This window comes from Callorhinus ursinus, unplaced genomic scaffold (genome assembly GCF_003265705.2).
Source record: "Callorhinus ursinus isolate GAN/ISIS: 27379988/994484 unplaced genomic scaffold, GSC_fseal_2.0 scaffold17, whole genome shotgun sequence".
NCBI classification, from domain to species: Eukaryota; Metazoa; Chordata; class Mammalia; order Carnivora; family Otariidae; genus Callorhinus; species Callorhinus ursinus.
Window position 1 is genome coordinate 34,300,220 of NW_027397079.1, and position 11,265 is coordinate 34,311,484.

Consider the following 11,265-nt stretch of genomic DNA (forward strand, 5'->3'; position numbering starts at 1 on the left):
GATGCTACTCCGTTCTGCCATTGATCTTTCTAAGTGATACATGAGTAATATAGATGATACTATCAGGGGGAGTTGTCTACCACTGGCATCCGTACAGAAGGAAATGGGAATGCCATCTCCATCCCCAATTAACACTGACTGGGTGCCAATTTCAGCCCTGGTACCCCAGGACAATAAACTGACTCACTTAAATCCACCCACCCTGGGAATCCGTAACTAAGAGGGGAGAAAAACATAGATAAGTTGGAACTTATGTGGAACAGAAATGGCCCCTGTGGTGGCAAATGAGGTCAGACACCAACCCTGGCTCTCATCCACCATTCTGACAAGCACTGGTTTCTCATGAACCCAAATGCAGTCTGAGGAAATCTCTTTGGGTTCCTCCCCTTGGACATCTTCATGTGATCTCTATTTCCCTCCCCCTCACAGTCATGGAACTGTAGAACGTCTCCCGTCACCTGGTACCTGAAGCTCCTCACAACAGGATTGTCCAGACACTGCTCAAGTCCTCAGACATGGGGAATTTGTTTACCTCAGCAAGGTAGCCCAGTCTTCTATCTGTTCTTAACTTAGACTCCGGGGTGTACTGGCATTTTGATGTACTGCCCAATGTGGTTCACATTCCCAGGAATGTGAACCTCGGGCCCCTTCCTCTGTGTAGATAGCAGCCAAGGTTTTGCCTCAGGGAAGAAATAACAGAACACGAGTCAAATTATAATTCTTAATTTCAGAAGCCAATGTCTAAACCTTAAGACAAAGATTTAAAGGAATATGAGATTAGTCCAACCCAGGTTACCCCCACCAAAAATAATTAAAATAATCAGTATTATTATTATTATTATTAAACTTTCTTATACTGAGACAAATCAGACAGCGAGTCAAAAAGAAAAGAAACTATAGATGCAAAAGAGTCCCTGAGGAGGGACTCCCACCAGGGCCAGTCCTGGGGAATGATGATAGACCTTCCAGAATAGAGCAAGAGCAGAAAGCCATCTGTCCCCACCTCCACCTCCATGCCCCCTAACTCCCTATGATGGAGCCAAAGGATTCAGCAAGATCCCCACGGTCTCACCAACTCCTGCCGATGCAGGGAGAAGGGTGGGAGCAACGGGTGCGGCCTCAGACCTCATAGTTTCCCAGACTAGAGAGCGGTGGGGTGTTCTCCATCCAGCCACAGTGACATGAATGTGGCACAGAGAGCCAGGAAATGTGATGGGACCTGATGGTGGAGATAAGGAAGACACTGCAGAGAGCTGCCTGGACTGAAGACCGAAAGCCAGATGGGGACGAGGACATCTCAACAGATGCCACCGTGGACAGCTGATGCCAATGGAGGCAGAGGCTCCTTCAGTCCCAGCCTAGCCTCCACTCTCTGCAAGCTCTCCAACCTTTCTGCACCTCCCAGGGGAAGGCGGGTATGGAAGAGACTTCCAACAGACTGAGATTCAATCTCTCAGCCGAGCAATGTGGTATCATGATAGAATTGTTTTGTCATGGTAAAGGTTTAAAAATTAAATTGCTGGCATGTCTGAGTTTCTGGAGTACAAATTTGTATCTGCTATAGCTTTTGGGAACACCTTTGTCCTACTGGGATAAATATACGTCCTATGCTTCCACCTTCCCCACCCTTGGAGGGCGGATAGAACAAGTCTTCCAACCATGCGTTTCAATGCACAGTGCTGGTCCTCAAACTGCTTGTTATCTGGCTTTGACAAGTACCACACTGAAAGAACTTACAGAATGTTGGGACAACTGGATGTTGCCTCAACAGTGAGCAGGTGACCAGGGGACACATCTTGTTGAACACAGTATAGACCAGTCAGATGTTCTCAAACTTGTGTGCTGAGTTGCGTGTGATGGGGGCATCATGCTAGCCATAAACAATAGGACAGTGTATCAAAGGATTAGAAATTACACACAAGAAGAGAAAACTGGCCCTTTACCATGAATGATTCAGGACGTGAGAAGCCCCGTCTTACATAGCATTGCTGGAAGGACTCAAAGAGAGTGACTTAGCACGTCTTACCCCGCCCACCCCCACCCTTTTCCGCGTCAAGCTAACCCACTGTAGTCCCTTTCCTTATCTTGCCCCATGCCAGGTGAGCCCCCCACCCCCACTGGCCGTTGAGTTCAAGCCACTCCCCGGGAACCCGGGACGCTGGGCGGGGGGCGGGGGGGGGGGGTGGATTCCTACCGCCGGAAGACTTCTGCTTCTTCCCTGCTTTCTGCAATCACTGGGCCTGGAGTTCCTCTCTGGGAATGTTCCAACCCTGGCTGGGTGGCCCCAGAGAAATGTGATTTGGATCTCAACAGGCTTTGCCACAAGTCTCTTCAAAGCTTTTATGGCGAGATTCAATACAGATATACAGATCAATTATCTTAAAAGCAGCAAGGAGGCCCATCAAATATTTCTGCTTTAAACAGGTTTATTTCCATCTGCACTTATCTCTGCCATGTAAACTCCATTGCTTGCAGTTAATCTTATGTAATGCAGCATAAGAGGGCTTATTTACTTTCTAATGACATCAATTGGCCATAAATATTAGACATCCAAGGTTCGTTGAAGCTGTGGGGACAGTTTTCCATTCTTACTTGACATTTGACTATTTGCAGAGCTTTCTCTTCTGTTTGTTCTTGTGTGACTCACTTATCGGCTGTCATAGGCCCATGTTCGATTTATTTAAATTGAATGAATAAGTACATTAGGCAAGGCTGTCAGGAGGAGAGAGAATGGGAACTTATTGGGATGAGTGATAAGTCAACATGCCGCAATAGAGATTCTCAGCAAAGCTGCACAAATCAAAATGCTAAATGGAGGCGAGGAGACAGCCCAGGGCGACCAAGGCAGGTGCACGGGAACGACCGGGCCCGTCTGCTCTGAGGACGGGAGATCCCTGAATCCGAGATTACTGTGGGCCTCTCCAGGGGAGTGGGAAAATTCTCCCAGCAGACTGGACACTGAATCAAAAGATGATTTTCAACCTCTCAAAACTTATATTAGCTGCTCTCTAGATAGGAACATTCTAGAGTTAAACATCCAATTAATCCTCGTAACAGCACCGACATTTTGTCCCCACCTTATAGACGAGGATCCTTGAGGTGCGGAGGCCCTGCAATGTGCCTGAGACCCCAGAGCCCTAGACCCTGCTGCACCCCAGCCCCACTCCCCCCCACCCCCCGCCGGGAAAGCAGAACCTTTCTGCAGGTCATTCTGCTAGTGCAGCTCCAAATACAGGGTAGAGCATTTGTTCTCGTTAAGTTTTCTCCCCTGCACAGATTCACCAACTAGCTAACTTGGTCAATTCACAGAGAGGTCAGAGTCCTTTCAATTTGAAAGCTACTGGATATTTGCCTATGGTGGGGCCCTTCCCCTCACCGCCACCCACCCCCATTTTCATTACAGAATTCCCTGTCCCATGGAAACCTCAACTCCTAAGGCAGCGTTATCCCTCAGCAGACTCTCAGCCTCAGCAAACACTTGTTTGGGTTGTTAGAACGCGATTTAGTATAAAATTCCTTTCAACAAGTGTTTGTCGGCTACCCACTAGGTGTCCAGGATTATGTCTTCTAAACTGCCTCATTTCCTCCTGGTTGTTAGAAAGTACATGGCTATACTGGAGAAAGCGCCAATAAATGCGGGCCTCTAGGTTTCTCTGAACTCCTTTTTAGAAAGGAATGGTGGCAGTTTGGGGGTTGGATAATAGCACAGTCTCTCATAGGAAACGGTGTATTTCCTTTTTTATTCATTCATTCATCCCTTCTTTCCTTCCTAGGGTGCTCAGGCCCCGTGCTAGGCATTGGGAATTCAATGGTGAGGAAAAATAGCCAAGGCCCAGGTATTCAGGGAGCTCACCACCTAGTAGGAGAGACTGGCATGAACCCAGTCATGGCACTAGTGAACGGATAATGACAAATCCCTCCTGTGCTGCCAAAGCATGTGGGTAAGGGGGGGTGGGTGGTGGGAGAGGGAGGACAGCATTTGGGCATATTTCTCCCTTTAGCTGAGAAACAATGAACTATATAAAGAACTTCATATATGAAGAGAGAGACAAGGATCCCAGATAGACAAAGAGCTGGTGCAAGGGCCCTGAGGTAGCCTGAACATAGCCCAGGGAGTGTGGGCAATGGTGTAAGATGAAGCTGGCAAGCAGCTGCACTGCCAAGGGCTTTCTTGGCTCATTAGTCATTCGTCCTTCATCTTAAGATCAGTGGGAATCCACGGAGGAGTTTAAGGCAGGAATGCAGTGCGGATGTCATCAGATTTTCATTCTGAATAAAAGAAATCACTCAGGCTGCAGTGTGGACAATGAGCAAAGGGAAGGAAGCCAGAGAGGATTTGTGAAGACCAGGGAGGAGTGTCGTGGACCTGCTGAGTTGAGGATGATGGTGGCTGAGTCTCGGGCAGTGAGAGCGGGGATGGAGAGCATCAGATGGACTCAAGAGCTTGTTGGTAGGTAGCATGGTTAGAACCTGGTGATGGGCTGGGTAGGGGTGAGGCAAAGGCGTGCCTCCACTGTTACTCCGTGGGGTCCTTCCTCAAATAGTCACCAGGAAGCTCTCAAGACCTTCAGGAAGTCTTCAAACAATGCTGTTCTACTGCTCTCAATGTGAGCCCCACGAAGGCTGGCGTCTCTCTCTCTTTTTAGCTATCCAAGAGAGCACCTGGCTCATGGCAGGTACTCAGTAAAGAATTGCTCAGGCTCAGCTACTTGTGTTCCTCTCTGCTCTACCCAGATCTCTGCAGCTGAAGGAACCTCCTTGGGTATAGCGATCATCTGAAAACACTTCCTGCAAAATTCCCTGTCTCGAAATGTTTGTGAATGCCTCCAGAGGCCCTGTGGAAATGCTTCCTTGTCTGAGGTGGAGGAGGAGCATAGAACCCCCCCTCCTGGTTACTTCTCAGGGCGGCTGTGTGGCCCACAGTGACCTCCTTTCTCTGGGGGAATATTACACACCCCGGGCCATGGCTGACAGGTGAGGGGCAGACCCAAGACAGTTCTGCCTTCCAAGAATTTGAAGTTTGGGAGAGAGACATAAAAAACAAAAATAGTTGAAATTCAATCCCTTCAAAAGTAGCAGTTTGGATAGAAGTCCCTAGAAGTCATTTTGCTGGTGCTCCAGGCTGGTTGCTCAAGTGTTCTTTCAATGTAAGATAGTCTATTGATTTCCAAGAAATCAATTTTTTTGGCTTAAACTAGCAAAATTTTGGTTTGTTTGTCCCTGAAATAAGGATGGGAAAATTTGAAACCCAAAGCAATATTCAGTGAGCAGTGTCTGGAAGACTCACCCAGAAGTACCCGCCACTCTTTCTTCCTGCTTCTTACAACCAGCCATCCCCTTGATCCCCTTTCGCTGTTTTGCTGACGCTTTGCAAGGTAACTGTTTCTTCCCCCAGTAAATAGGGTTATAGAGGGACTGTCTTGCCATAGCTGGAGATCCTACGAACAGTAGGATTTCCGGAGGGTTTTTGTGGGCCGGCTTTGGGAAGCACTGAGCTAATGTGGTTTGCAGGATTCATGTTGAGGGAAGGAATTTTTATTGTCCAAATGCTGGATGACCCCAACAACAGAGTAATAGCTTCAGCCCCAGCAATGCATTGCTCCGGTCAGGTTTGCCTCCTTTGGCCTCCTCCCCCAGCATTTAAGTTTTATCAGCTTATTAACATAAGTCTCATTTTCTCCCTGAGAGACCAGCAGTCACGTGAGAGCTTTGGTACCAGATGTAGACAAGGAGGCTGGAATTAGATCCAAGAGCCACGGCTGACAGTCATCATCGTGTGTGAGGATTATTTTAGGAGGAGACACAGCCAAATATTTATCAGCTAATAATTCCTGGGGCTGGTAGGCTCCCCACATCAGAAGGAGAGCTGTCATCTTGGAGATGCAGTGCTGATGGCTGCGCTTCTAGGCTCTGACCCCAGGGCAGACGGCAGCCAGCACCGCCCAGCTCAGGACCACGCGGCCACTGCAGGGAAGTGCCCACGTTGGTCAGCCTGTGCACAAGTCAAATGCATGAAACCCAGCACCTCACATGCATGAGGCAGGAGAGTGAGGGAGGGGAATATGAGAGAAGAAATTATTCGGGACAAATCAGCTCAGAGGAGACTGAATACAGATGATTATGGGGTCCCCCAAAGCCATTCACCGAGGGACCAGGCCTAGAAAGTTCTTGGTAGAATGGAAAAGGGATACAAAATTGGGCCCCAGGAAGCACCAACTGGGGAGGGGGTGAGCCCTGCGAGCATGTGCTTACCTGTCTGTTCCCAGCTAAAGCAGTGTGGTAGACATCATATAAGATAGAAAGATTTGCTCTACATCCCAATGGGTGAGCAGAACGGGGCCTTGGGTGGAAGGCAGAATCTGTAAGTCTGTGGCTAATAGGTGTTAAGAGATCTTTATCTTCTCTCCCTTTTCCCTCATCGGCCCCTCTTCCCACCAGACCCTCAGACTCCCCTTCCCCCTACAGATCCCTAGTTTTCACCTTGATGGGTGAATGAGCTGGTGACATTAGCTGGCTGGCAAGTCCACCAAAGCCAGGAATTCCTCCATCCCTTCCTCACAGAGGGAGCTGGAGACAGGAAGCAAAGGAATCCACGTGTCTTGGGCAGCCCTCCCTGCACCACCCGGAAATGCTGGCGCCTCCCCAAAGGGCTGCCTTTCCAAGAGCCAAGGAAATCCCAAAAGCTGTGGCTTCAGGCCGCAAACAAGGCAGGAGGTCTGGCTCTCCTCCCTCTGCCACCCGGCTGAAATGCCCACCCGTGGCCTTGGAGCGCCCCAAGCCAAGAAGTGACCCTGTGCTTCCAACAGAGCCCTCCCTCTCCCACCCCCTCCCAGCAGAAAGGCCCCCACTGACAAGGGGCCCTTTCCTCTGACCCCCCGGAGGCAGTCAGGCCGTGCAAGGACGCGCACCCCACCAAAGGAGGCTCAGGATCCGAGCCAGTCTGGTGCAGACAATCTTGGGAGACAGATGGCCAGGCGGATGGGCCGGCAGAGAGAAGCTCCTGCTCCTTGTCAAGATGACACTCAAAAGTACATCCCCGCCATCACAGGTTGTCAGTGGGGTGTCAGCGCGAGATGCCGTGTGTGTTTTTGGACACTCTGTGAGTTTGGAAGGCTGAGCTTTTTCCCACTTCCATAGCAACGACAAAATTCCAGCCCCAGACGCAAGTCTCTGAGTTAGTGTCAGACAACGGGGGGGAGTGGCAGGCAGAGAGGGGTGTCGCTCCTAGCAGAGAGCAGTGCTGGAGTGGCAAGGGTGGGCAGGAGGCAGGTTTCTGGATGTCTGCGGGGAGACCGTGTGTGGGCACAAAGTGACAGAAGGCAGCAGCTAATGGCTGAGCTAACGGGAAATGCAATCTGTCGGCTTGAGCAATCTGGGAGTAGGGCTTTCCTGAGCACTGGCCCATTCCAAGACCCCTTAGGGTCCTCTGGGTGTTCATAAGAAAATCCCTATTGGTTTCAACTTTGTGAAGAGCAACGGAGTGATGGACTTGAAGTTCTTATGGCTACCGGAATGGAATTAAAAATAAAGGGGAAAATATGAGATCCTCCAAGGACAGTAAGAAGACATAGATCACAAAATATATGTGCCCCTTTTTGATGGAGGAAGCTCAATCTATCCAGACTCTGAAAATAGGCTCATCTGTACGTGATTGGCTGAGGCTTTGTGCCTCCAGAGAAAAAGGGTAGGAGGCACTGGCCCCTTCTCCTGTCTTGCTTTCTCTGGTCAATCACTAAGTCGCTGAATCTTTCCATTCTAGATCAGGGAGCCTGTTCCTAGGCTGAGCTCTGCCGACAACTAGGTATGGATCTGAAGTAAGTCACTCTCTCCCCTCCTGGGTTTCAGTTTCCTCTGTAAAATGAAGAGCCCCGAGATGAGGAAGGGATCACTTGCTACATGAACTTGACCATGGGGGTGATGGCAAGGATCCTCTTTGACAACAAAAGATCAGCCTGCCCATAATTCTTGTGGTAGGTTGAGATATCACCCCAAAAGATGTTCATGACCCAGGGCGCAGAAACTATGGATACATTAACTTATGTGACAGTAGGGACTTTGAAGATATGGTTAAGTTAAGGATCTTCAGATGGGGAGATTATCCTGAATTATCTGGGTGGACCCAGTGTAATCACAAGGATGCTTGAAAGTGAAAGGAGGAGGCAGAAGGGCCAGAGTCAGAGATGCGGTGGTTGAGGCTGAGTCTGGTGTAATGCCAATGCAGGCACTATGGGTCCTGAATGCAGGCAGCCCCCAGAAACTAGGAAAAGCAACTCCCTGGAGTTTTGGAAGCAATGCAGCCCCAACAACACCTAGACTTGAACTCCATGAAATGCATTTTGAATGTCTAACCTCCAGAACTGTGAGATGATAAATTAGTGTTGTGTTAAACCATTAAGTGTACAATTGTTATAGCAGCAGCAGAAACTAATACGGTCCTCTGCAACATAATCCCACCTGAAAACCTTGCACTCTTGGCCTGTCGTAAGTGTTGCGGGAGGAGGAAGAGGGGCAAAGTCAGGTGGGGTTCTTTATGTCCCTCCAGAGCTCTGAGCAATGGGTTTGGCACAGAGGAGTCATTCAATCAGGACTTGTTGCCTTGATTCGATTCGACAGTGAGGGAAGAAAATGGTTTGGTGGCCTGGCACCACCAAACCTTTTGAGCAAATGTCAGAGTGAATCCAGGATGAGAGGTCAGCTGGTGGGGGACTCCCACTTGCTTAATGTGTTCATTGTGGAGCAATGGGAGGCTATTCTCCACCTTGGTGTTCATGTGCCATTAGCATCCAGAAAACAAAGTTATAAACTTGTGTGCATGAAAGAACACTACCAAGAAAGTGAAAAGATAACCTAAATAGTGGGAGAAATATTTACAAATCATATCTCTAATAAAGGTTTGATAACCAGAATATATAAGAGCTCCTACAATTCAACAAGAATGTCAGCCCAATTAAAAAATGGGCAAAAGACCTGAATAGATGTTTCTCTAAAGAAGATATTAAGAGAGCCAATAAGCACCTGAAAAGATGCTGACCATCATTAGTCATTGGAAAAATGAAAATCAAAACTTGGACAAGATACCATTACACATCCACTAGGATGGCTAATCTTTAAAATGGAATATAACAAGTGTTGATGAAAATGTGGAGAAACTGAAACCCTCCACATTGCTGGTGGGAATGTAAAATGATGCAGGTGATGTCGAAAACAGGGTGGTGAGTTCTCAAAACATTAACCGTACAATTACCGTATGACCCAGGAATTCCCCATTTAGGTATACATCCAAAAGAATTGAAAACAAGGATTCACACAGACACCTGTATGCCAGTGTTCATTGCAGCACTATTCACAATAGCCAAACAATGGAAGCATCTTTTGTGTCTATCAACAAATAAATGGATAAACAAAATGTAGTCTATATAGACCATGGAACATTATGCAGTCATAAAAATGAAATGTGATCCATGCTACCACATGGATGAATCTTGAAGACATTATAGTAAGTGAAAGAAACCAGACAGAAAAGGACAAATATTGTCTGAATTCACTTCTATGAAATATGTAGAATAGGCAAACTTATAGAGCCAGAAAGTACATATGGCTTACTAGAAGCTGAGAGGAGGGGGGAACAAGTAGTTACTGCTTCGTGGGTACAGAATTTCTCTTTGGGGTGATGAAAAAGTTTCAGAGGGGTGCCTGGATGGCTCAGTAGGTTAAGTGTCCAACTCTCAATTTTGGCTCAGGTCATGATCTCAGGGTTGTAAGATTAAGCATTAGGTTCCATGCTCAGCAGGAATTCTGCTTGAGATTCTTTCTCTCCCTCTCTCTCTGCACCTCCCCACTTCTAAATAAATAAATAAATAAATAAATAAATAAATAAATAAATAAAATTCCAAAAATCTGTAAAAAAAAATACAGATATGGAAATAGCTGGTGGAGATTATTGTACAATTATTGCAGATATAATTAATAGCACTGAATTTTCAAAATGGTTAAAAGGCAGGTTTTATGATATATGTATCATATATTATATATCTCATAAAACCTGCCATTTGAATTATAAATAATATTTAAAATTAATAAGGAAAAATGCATTGGTTTTAGGAGCAGAAATAAAGGAAGTGTGGGACTAGAAGAGCCTAAGATGGTCCAAGACAGTGGGAGCATGGAAGGCAATGGGTGGCTCAGTCATGCTGAAATCCAATTGTAAGGGAGCCTGAGAGCCGTGCTGGAGAGTCTGGACTGTTGGGGAATGCAGTGTATTTCACTGTTGTTATTCTTGTTGTTGTTGCTTTTATTTGAGTGTGAAGAATGGATTGACATGAAGAGAAACCACATGCATAGAGCTCATTGGCATGACTGTCGCAAGACTACAGACAAGAAGCCACAAGGCCGAGCCGCCCGGAGTGACAAAAGCGAGCAGGAGGCAGAAGGAGGGAAGAAGCTTCCTGAAGAAAATAATAGTCCACAAAACCACTGGAAGTGAGCTACAGCCATCTTACTATTCAAAGGTTGTTTTTTTAACCCCCATCGTCATCAGACATTTACAGTTATCAAGGAAAGCAAAGATTACAGTTCTTACCAGTGAGTATCTGGATGAAGATACCTGAAGGAGATGAGACATCCTGCGTGCCAGGGGAGTGTCATGTGTCCATCTCGTTTCCTTTCAGAAAAAGACACCTGACATCCACCACCAGCCAAATGAGCAGCAGGCAGTGACTCTTACCCCCAACCCCCAGAAAACAGGGTAGCCAGGAACACAGAGAGTAAAGATAGTGCAAAGATTAAACCTTAGCTGCAAACCTAGGGTGTAACTTCTATCACTGGTTTTAGCATTTGGTATCACATGTTCTGTCAATATTTACCCATCAGTATCATTTACCGTTTTTTAGAAGAGACTGTTGAAAGGTTTTTTTTTGAATAGCTAGTCTTTTTATTATAGTTATATTTTGTTTATATATAATATATATAATTATATTATAGTTTCAATTAAATGGCACCTTTGAAAAAAAAAAAGAAGCCACAAGGCCGGTGTAGGGCAGAGGCTGTGAGACAGCAGGGGAGAAGGAGAGAGTTGGAGAATAGAAGAGGAGGGTGAGGAAAAGCAAGAAGTTGACGATGGCTCTCCAAGAATCTGTCTGCTGCCTTTTCCCTGCCTGAGTAGATCTGTGGCTCAGCAAAATGGGGGTGGGGGTGGGGAGATGGGGGTGGGGGTGGGGAGATGGGGTGGGGGGGCTGTTGGAACAATGTAAACGGTCCATAACTCTT

At 47.0% G+C, this 11,265-nt stretch overlaps 1 long non-coding RNA gene across 2 annotated transcripts in view; it reads right to left on the bottom strand.

Moving 5' to 3' along the window:
- The window catches only part of LOC112834433 (uncharacterized), a 35,880-nt gene extending 25,159 nt beyond the window's left edge, over positions 1 to 10,721 (bottom strand). Inside the window, exon 1 of one of the 2 annotated variants that reach the window (XR_003210907.2) lies at positions 10,580 to 10,721. This is a non-coding gene — a long non-coding RNA (uncharacterized lncRNA). Of the gene's footprint in view, positions 1 to 532; positions 663 to 10,579 lie in introns of those variants that run through there. The other variant, XR_003210908.2, reaches the window with a different exon arrangement.
- Between the last annotated feature and the right edge of the window lie 544 nt (positions 10,722 to 11,265).